The 10,199-nt window shown below is 35.0% G+C and overlaps 2 long non-coding RNA genes across 2 annotated transcripts; both read left to right on the top strand.

Moving 5' to 3' along the window:
- Positions 1 to 4,009: 4,009 nt before the first annotated feature.
- On the top strand, positions 4,010 to 4,948 carry LOC113106876 (uncharacterized). Its single transcript, XR_003292590.1, has 3 exons — positions 4,010 to 4,050; positions 4,756 to 4,823; positions 4,910 to 4,948. It is a non-coding gene; the product is annotated as an uncharacterized LOC113106876 (long non-coding RNA).
- A 189-nt stretch (positions 4,949 to 5,137) lies between these two features.
- On the top strand, positions 5,138 to 6,134 carry LOC113106872 (uncharacterized). The gene is made up of 3 exons (XR_003292582.1): positions 5,138 to 5,204; positions 5,307 to 5,519; positions 5,608 to 6,134. It is a non-coding gene; the product is annotated as an uncharacterized LOC113106872 (long non-coding RNA).
- The last annotated feature ends 4,065 nt before the right edge of the window (positions 6,135 to 10,199 follow it).

Genomic DNA, 10,199 nt, shown 5'->3' with positions numbered 1-10,199 from the left:
GAAAGTAAAATAATCATAAAGAAAAATTATAACAAAAATAAAACAAGCAGTTTTAAAACTTTTATAATGATTAAAAAATGTACTTAATTAAAATGAATTTAAAAACAGCTACAAAATTATTTTACATAAAATAAAAAACAGTGAAAATATAGTGCATTGAGTTCGGACATTGCACAGTGCTCATTCAATAAATGCACAGCTAAACAGATGAGTTTTATGTCTAGATTTAAATGTGACTAGTGTTTTAGCACATCTGACCTCTCTGGAAGCTGATTCCAACTGCGAGCGGCATAGAAACTAAAAGCAGATTCCCCTTGTTTTGTGTGAACCCTTGGTACTTCTAACTGCATTACTTGAGGATGTGCTAATCGCCTTCCTGATATGGATGATCTTCTCAGAAAAGAAGGATGCAAACTCATTGCATTTGCTGTCTGAAAGCATTTCACTGGGAATCTGACTTCAGTCTATGTCTCGTAACTTTGAACGCTCCTCTGGTTTCAGTTGTGTTTTTGTTTATTTTGGTGATGTATAAATAAAGTCTTCCCATCTGCCTGCACTTGAGTCTTCGCCTCTTGCGATCTGTGACACTACGTCCTTAATACCAATGGATGAAAAGTTTAGAGCCCTACTGATGATCAAGTCTAGAGTGTGTCCACCTTTGTGTGTAGGTCCATGTACATACTGAATAAAACATAAAAAAAAATCTCAAACATGCTCCAAAGTCCAGATCTGATTCAACCGAGTCGCGAACATGCTCCGAAGTGCCGATCTAAATCAACCGAGTCGCGAACAGGCTCCGAAGTGCCGATCTGAATCAACCGAGTCGCGAACAGTCTCCGAAGTGCCGATCTGAATCAACCGAGTCGCGAACATGCTCCGAAGTGCCGATCTGAATCAACCGAGTCGCGAACATGCTCCGAAGTGCCGATCTGAATCAACCGAGTCGCGAACATGCTCCGAAGTGCCGATCTGAAACAACCGAGTCGCGAACATGCTCCGAAGTGCCGATCTGAAACAACAGAGTAACGAACAGGCTCCGAAGTCCCGATCTGAAAACTTCGACCAAAGAATGTAAAAAATAACTCTATTTCTCTAATAACTCTACAACTCTATGAAAGACTCAGATCACGTATCTAAAAATAAATCGCTATCATAAAAGAGAAATAATAAGAGGAGTGAAGTTTCCTACCATTCTGCTGTGTTTGTTCCTCACTCGCGTCTGACGCTCCGCAGGCGTCTCCGCCCCTCATACGCGCATTTACAGCGCTAAATTAACCATCTTTGCTAATTATTATACATTTACGTCATTGTCAGCTTCAGGTACTTCATTTATTATTGTTCAATGAACTGTTTAAAAAAAAAGGTTGTATCTCAGTAATAATTCAAAATTATCAAAATAAAATATATAAAATTATGGTTTATATTTTAATATCCTTTCAAATATAATTTATTTCTGTGATGTGCAGCTGTATTTTTAGCATCATTCCTCCAGTCTTCAGTGTCACATGATCTTTAGAAATCATGAAAATATGATGATTTATTATTAGAACTATTAATAGGTGTGCTACCAAATATTATTTTGGAATCTGCGATACTTTTTTAAGGATTCTTCGATGTATAATCTTTTTTTAAAGAACAACGTTTATTCAAAATATAAATCTCTTCTAACAATATTAATCTTTGATATCACTTCTTTTCAATTTAACACATCCTGAATAAAAGATTCTAAAATGTAATAAAGAATAAAATTTCTTATTAAATAAAGGATAAAAATTTACTGACCCCAAACTATTAAACTGTAGTGAATATTGTTAGAAAAGTCTTCTATTTTAAATAAATGCTCTTCTTTTTAACTTTTCATTCATCAAAGAATTCTGAAAGAAGTATCACAGATTCCAAAATAATATTTATTAGCAAAGCTGTTGATAATTCTAATAATAAATCATCATATTGTTCTGATTTCTGAAGATCATGTGACACTGAAGACTGGAGAAATGATGCTGAAAATACAGCTGCACATCAAATGAATAAATTACACCTTCATGTATATTAAAATAGAAAAATGTTAATAATATTTCACAATATTACATGTTTTACAGTATTTTAAAACATTACAAATCATTCTGATCCCAAACTCTGACCGGTAGTGTGTGTATGTGTGTGTGTGTGTGTTATATATATATATATATATATATATATATATATATATATATATATATATATATATATATATATATATAACCCACTAACACACTAGGCAAGGCAAGTTTATTTATCAACCCGTTCTCATCAGTCTGCGTATAAATAACACGACTTTACACTTTCTATTTGCGTGTAATGCATACGCCAAATGCCATTTTTGCGTGCATATGATACGCCAATCCTTCCCATTAATTTCGGTGGAGAGCAGATGCGTCCAAATAACACGCATCATCTTCAGCGGCAGTGACGTCACTAGCGAGGCTCGTTCAGTTCACCTGATGCGCGTACACCTTCAAACAGGTAAGCAAGGGTAAATATATTTTTTTTCTTCTTCTTTTTGTAATGATATCACGTGGTTAAGCGTATTGTTTTAATTATTTCAGTATTTCTGCATCACGTTAGACAGGGTCGTGTTTTTAAAGGGCAGTTTATGCTCAAATTATGGGTCAGTGGGCTGCTCAGCTAGCCTACCATTGTCATTAGCCTAAGCTAACCTGTACTGTTTATAGACCTGTTGCAGTTTTACATAAATAATGATGTGACATATGGGTCTTCAGCTTTTAGACATGACTAATACAAGCACAACAAAGCACCCAACCCAATATCGCGTGATAATCGTGATCGTGTAAAAAGTCCACACATTTAGCATATTTTTACAATACTAGCCTAACTTTTGCTTGACCACGTCATGTGTAGCCAATACACACACAGTAACTACAGCATATTTACCATGCTTCTCCTACTGTAACCGTAGTTTTACTCTGGACTTTGTAACGCACATAACCACGACATTTACTATGGGTTTACCATAGTAACCATAGTTTTACTCTGGTATTTGTATTTACTAACACACATAACCACGACACTTACTATGGGTTTACCATAGTAACCATAGTTTTACTCTGGTATTTGTAGTTACTAACACACATAACCACGACATTTACTATGGGTTTACCATAGTAACCATAGTTTTACTCTGGTATTTGTAGTTACTAACACACATAACCACGACATTTACTATGGGTTTACCATAGTAACCATAGTTTTACTCTGGTATTTGTATTTACTAACACACAATAACCACGACATTTACTATGGGTTTACCATAGTAACCATAGTTTTACTCTGGTATTTGTAGTTACTAACACACATAACCACGACATTTACTATGGGTTTACCATAGTAACCATAGTTTTACTCTGGTATTTGTATTTACTAACACACATAACCACGACATTTACTATGGGTTTACCATAGTAACCATAGTTTTACTCTGGTATTTGTATTTACTAACACACAATAACCACAACACTTACCAGGATTTTACCACAGTAACTGTGTTTTTACTCTACACTATTTGTAAAGCACAGTAACCACTAAGTTTGCCATGCCTTTAATATCTTTTTGTGATGTAATTGTAATTCAGTGTTTTTTCTGTCTTGCAGTTACGTCGGATTACATACTCCACAACAACCTGTAATCCAGCAGATCTTTAAAGAAGCCATCTCTTGTAAAATCTCTCTCTCTCTCTCGCTCTGCTAGAATTAACAGGGAACTTCAACTCCACGCTCCCAATGCTGATATTGAAGAAGCTGTCAAGGGGGCTGAACAAGTCCTTCAAAGGATCAACCCTTCACAGGTAATGTTGAAGACTCTTAGTTATAACTGATTTGCTTTAATGAACGCATCCTTATATTATGTGTTAATCAAATATTTTGGTCACAGATCATTTTAACACACTGTCTCAACATGTTTATATTTCAGGAAGGCCTGTCATGAGATTTGAATTTGACCATCTTGTGCATTTATGAAGAAGACCAAAAGCTGCAAAGGCAAACACTTCCAATGGTACGTCAGATACATTTTTCTCAGCATTTGATGTTTCTTAAATTTTGGTTCACTTAGCCCATCAGGAAGAACACTCAACAAAGAGCATGTTGTAGTAGTAATAATTCATCCAATAATCATATTATATTGCACAAGCGTACTTGTACAAAATTCTACAACTTTTACTCCTACTGCTGTTATTGGCCATTACCACAGCTCCCATCAGATTGTGCCCATTGTAAGAGTGTTTATATCATGAAGTTTAAATGAAGTCCATTGTATTCTTTATTAATCTTTACAAATTGGTGCCGCCTCTTCCTGTTTCAACAGTACATGATATCTGTCCACACCTCATAGTCTGCCTTTCTTTCTATGGTGATGTTACTGAACACATCTGTCTTAGAAGCAAGAGAATGGAAATCCTAGTTTAACTTTTCAAGTGCTACAAATCAGATCTTCAGTGAATTTGGGCAATCAGATCACTTAAAGTTGTTCACACAAAGACCAATAACTATAATGAGAAGTATTTTAGCATCCACACCAACAGACAGTACTGTTCTCTCAAATCTCTTAAATGTTCCCCTCATTCTGTTAAATTTATACACAAAATTCTGCCTTTCTCTGCCTTTTTCACTTCATCTTCATGCTGTACTCCCTCACTCACACATTCTTTTATGCTCTGTTGTAAGGCAGAAACTGAGAGTTTGCATGATGGTATTTTCTCAGACGCTGAATCTGATGTGAACAGATGAACTCAGGAGCCTACTAGAGTTGCCAAGGAACTTGTGCTTGAAGTATATAATTATATCTGCTTTATTTATATTTTTAAACAACAATAATGATTAAACATGGGGTCAATAAATATTTTCTTGTTTTACAGCTGAAGACCAGAAACGCAAAGAAAATCAGTCAAACCAGTCCTAAAGAAATGAGGAATGAACATGGACTTCTTGTGCCCCAAAAGAAAAGACAGAAAGGTGAAAAGTTTCACATTTCCATTTGTATGTCTGAATTCAATGCAGTTATGTGTGGTACAACATTGATGTTGATCTCTCAAAAGACTTTTCAAGTCCGCAGTTATAGTTTTTCACATATACATCTTTTTTATAGCTCCTAAAATGAGCAAATAAGCTGTGCATCATCTCTGTGATTTGGGAAGGAAATGACTGAATATGGTGAGTACTGACACCTGCAACTGTATTCACCAACACTATTACTCTAGAATGGTTATTGCTGTTATTGCTGACTTATTGTTTTGTCTGTTTGTTTGAATTAAGATGAAGCCAGTTGATGAAGATATCAATTGAATGGCCACCGAGTGCATCACTGCTACCTGAACCCATCAGTTATCTGCTGTGAAGACTGCATTCACAAACCGCTCTACTGCGACAGCTCAGATGTTACGGCCTGTAAAAGTAAACATCACAGCTAAACAACGAGAGCTAGTTGTGGTGGGATTCTTTTGGCCAATATCCCCAACAAGAATCAATGTTAAGTCCAGTGCAACAATTATAAATAAAAATACTATATATTGTTTATTGATTTACCATACCCTAAATACATGTTTTGGCCCTCCAGGACATCTAGACCAGGTGGAGTGTGAGGAGGACCGTCAGAGACTCCAGCCAGCCGAGCCATGGATTGCTCTCACTGTTACCATCAGGCATGCGTTATCACAGAACCTACACCAGCAGACAGTGAGACAAGTTCCTTTCACAGGCAATCAGACTGAACTGAACTCATACCAGTAAAACCATACACACCCCACCAACCTCATATGCCCTGCACTCTTATCAGTTATGCTGACTGGACTCAATATTATTATGCACCCTGACATTCTGTTTGCACTAATTCATACCGTGCTTTACTGCAGAGATGTATGTGTACTGTGATTATTATTGTTTTCAATTCATGCTCTCTGTATAGCATAATTTTTAACATATATTGTTCTCTACCTGAATTGAGTCCCTTATATATGTGTGTTGCATATATATATTCAGAATTTGTATTACATATATTCATGATTTTAATTCATTTGTCATCCATACTGTCACGCTGCAGTCTGCACCCAAGACTTTCATCACCTGTATACTTGTGTTCTTTGTATTGTGACAATAAAGATATTTGATTTAAATTAGTTACATGTCTTTTGTTCATCAGTTGTGCTGTAGGGTGCTGCATAACAACTGCAAAAAAAATGTATGACATGGAAGATTATGATATGTCCAGGACATGGACAAGCAAGAAGAGGAAGAAAAGCAGGAGAGCTCTAAAAACTTGATGTGATTCTTTGGGGCTCAAGACATTTCACCATGCATGCATTTGCATGGCTTCATCTGATTAGAAAAACATGGTTTTAACATTTTTAATATTGTTAAAAATTGTATATCATTTGTCTTAATACACTACTTTAGTTGTTTTTATGTTGTATCCTCCAGTAAAGTACTGCACATGGTGTTGGATAATAAAGTAGGGTTAATATTCTATATTAAGAATGGTGTTTGGTAAATACACCATTTAATTTTGTAAACAATAGATAAATGTGTTTTAATTAAGAAATGAACATTTGGTTACATTAATGACATTCAGTTAGATGAAGGGCAGGCTGAAAGCTGCATTAGAAGATACTGCATGGACTATAATGCTGCAGGAATTTCATGCACAACTGAAGGTGATGGACAAGGGAAAGATCAACATGAATCCAGTACTGTATAATAAGCAAGATGAGCATGCACATTACTGATGTTTAGTACCCGAGGAGGACAAATATGAGGAGTATTTTACACAGAGACACAAATTAGCTCTTAATATTATGATTCTTTGCATTGCATGAATTGTATGGCTTTGCACTATAAACTACACACTCTCTGTACCTTGTCTTACTGAATGACACATTGACACTGTGAAAGTACAATGAAGTGTCACAGTATGTATTGGTTGTTTAAATTTGGTGTCTTTGTTTACTTTCAATACTGTATCCTTGCACCTGATGTAATTCAATATTTGGTGCCTATTCCAAATAGGCACTGATGTATATTTTTATGGTTCTATTCTTATTCTAAGATAAACATGACTTACAACTTACATATTGGCAATTTGTTGAAAAGAAAAACTTAAAAATTATGACTCAGCACAGTCTGTTGTCCATGATGAGAAAGGCATGTGTATGTTTTACTGCCCTTCCATCTTCAAGGGCCCAGTAGAGTCCCCTAGAAGAGCAAAAAAATTTAAATTTCAAATGGCTGTAAATCAAAGTCTGATTATAGTGTCAAAGAAAAAATTGGCAGGACAACTACTTATGCTATGCTAATTAAATAATGTTGGACAGAGTTTTCAAACATATATGGAAAGGTGGTATAAAGGTGTTTAAAAAAGTGCACTTAGTAAAATATCGAATTTCAGCCTGCCTCTTAAATATGTCATTAATGTTTACACAATGAAAATGTTTAGATTACCCTTTGTTAAAAAAGATTGCATTTTCCCATTTTTTTAATTATTAAACATTTTAAACTACATTACCCATAAGCCTCTGCCATTCTATCGTTTGAACGCGAGTAATATTAGCGCTGGTATTTGGAGTTTATTGGAGTTGTGCTTAGGGTTAGGGTTACGATTTCGGTAAAGAGGTAATTTCTCACGACATAGCAACACTGCATTGTTAACTGAAGGTGTTACTGACGTAATAATTACAGTCAAACGGACTTTGCAACATTAAGCCGTTTATAATTTGGGTTAAAAGATAGTCCAATCACAGCGAGTTCTGCGAGAGCCAAGGGAACGTCAAAGCCAATGGCAACCCAGTTGAGCAGAGGCGTCACACTAACTTGTACATATATGGTCATTTATGCCGGGAGCTTCCGGGTTCCTGTAGTGAATGGACAGAAGCTGCAGTTACCCTGATGCAGCAAGAAATACGTTGATTAAAGGTGTTTTTTTGTTTTGTGTTTTAACGAAGGTATAATGATTCCCATTGTATTGAATAGGCTACATTGTTTACACTAATATTAGTGTACATTACTTAAACTCAAAAGTTTGCATATACTGTGTGAAAAATAAATGTCAAAATGTTTCATTTGCTTAAAAAAACACCTCTGAAGATTATTTAAACACAATATTTTTCTACTACTCAATTTTCCTTCTGTAATATTTACAATGTATTTATAGTGTATTAAAGGTAAATAATTTATCACATCTACGTTTCATGGAAATGGACCCTAAAAACTTGCCATTCTTAGATCCACCAGTTGAACTATAGGAATAGAAAACAAACAAACATCATGACATCAATCACTCATTGTCTAGTCATTTTACAGTGTTTATTGATATGTCAAACTTTTCGCAGATAAACATAGTGCCCAGAACAGTCTCTCTCCAGTTTATTCCACTATGAAAAAAAAAGAAAAGTTGATAAAAAAAAATGCATAGAGGTAACTAAGTGAAAACAAACAAACAAAATTGCAACAGAAACTCCCTTCAAAAAACATAAGTTTAATATTAAAAAATAAAAAGGGAATTTGTTTACAGAAATCCTGACAAAAGATGCCAAAGAATAATCAAGGCTACAGTTGAAAATATATTGTTTTCTTCCCTTTATCAACCAAATAGGCAAAAATGATTAAGAACAATGCTCCAATATTTTACAATTATCACCTTTAAAAACATATATCCTGTAATCATTGTTTGCTTCTATTGTGAATAAATGCAAAACAAATAAATGGTTAATAATAATAATTATTATTATGTGTATATATATATATATATACAGGAGAGCTTATAGTAGAGATTGGAGTGATGAATGTAGAGGAAAAATGAATACAAGCAGAAATGCTAAGACTGGAGGTTGGCAGTAAAGGACTGAGAGCAGATGTGTCACACAAGAGAGGAAGATCTGGAAGCTTTTGAATGGGCTGATATTGTGAAGAGCTGATGAAGAATGGTTAAGTAATCTGTGAGAAATCCTGCAAGAAGAAACAAAGATAATTTATCACATTATGAACAACAAAAACACTGACAACAACAAAATTGTACAGTACTGTGTGTTGGTGTGGATGCTAAAATACTTCTCATTATAGTTATTGGTCTTTGTGTGAACAACTTTAAGTGATCTGATTGCCCAAATTCATTGAAGATCTGATTTGTAGCACTTGAAAAGTTTAAACTAGGATTTCCATTCTCTTGCTTCTAAGACAGATGTGTTCAGTAACATCACCATAGAAAGAAAGGCAGACTATGAGGTGTGGACAGATATCATGTACTGTTGAAACAGGAAGAGGCGGCACCAATTTGTAAAGATTAATAAAGAATACAATGGACTTCATTTAAACTTCATGATATAAACACTCTTACAATGGGCACAATCTGATGGGAGCTGTGGTAATGGCCAATAACAGCAGTAGGAGTAAAAGTTGTAGAATTTTGTACAAGTACGCTTGTGCAATATAATATGATTATTGGATGAATTATTACTACTACAACATGCTCTTTGTTGAGTGTTCTTCCTGATGGGCTAAGTGAACCAAAATTTAAGAAACATCAAATGCTGAGAAAAATGTATCTGACGTACCATTGGAAGTGTTTGCCTTTGCAGCTTTTGGTCTTCTTCATAAATGCACAAGATGGTCAAATTCAAATCTCATGACAGGCCTTCCTGAAATATAAACATGTTGAGACAGTGTGTTAAAATGATCTGTGACCAAAATATTTGATTAACACATAATATAAGGATGCGTTCATTAAAGCAAATCAGTTATAACTAAGAGTCTTCAACATTACCTGTGAAGGGTTGATCCTTTGAAGGACTTGTTCAGCCCCCTTGGACAGCTTCTTCAATATCAGCATTGGGAGCGTGGAGTTGAAGTTCCCTGTTAATTCTAGCAGAGCGAGAGAGAGAGAGAGAGAGAGAGAGGAGAGAGAGAGATTTACAAGAGATGGCTTCTTTAAAGATCTGCTGGATTACAGGTTGTTGTGGAGTATGTAATCCGACGTAACTGCAAGACAGAAAAAACACTGAATTACAATTACATCACAAAAAGATATTAAAGGCATGGCAAACTTAGTGGTTACTGTGCTTTACAAATAGTGTAGAGTAAAAACAAAGTTTACTGTGGTAAAATCCTGGTAAGTGTTGTGGTTATGTGTGTGTAGTAAATACAAATACCAGAGTAAAACTA

The sequence above is a fragment of the Carassius auratus genome, chromosome 8 (assembly GCF_003368295.1).
Source record: "Carassius auratus strain Wakin chromosome 8, ASM336829v1, whole genome shotgun sequence".
In the NCBI taxonomy this organism is placed as follows: domain Eukaryota; kingdom Metazoa; phylum Chordata; class Actinopteri; order Cypriniformes; family Cyprinidae; genus Carassius; species Carassius auratus.
Note: the sequence above shows the minus strand (reverse complement) of the source record. Positions and strands in the feature narration are given on the sequence as shown.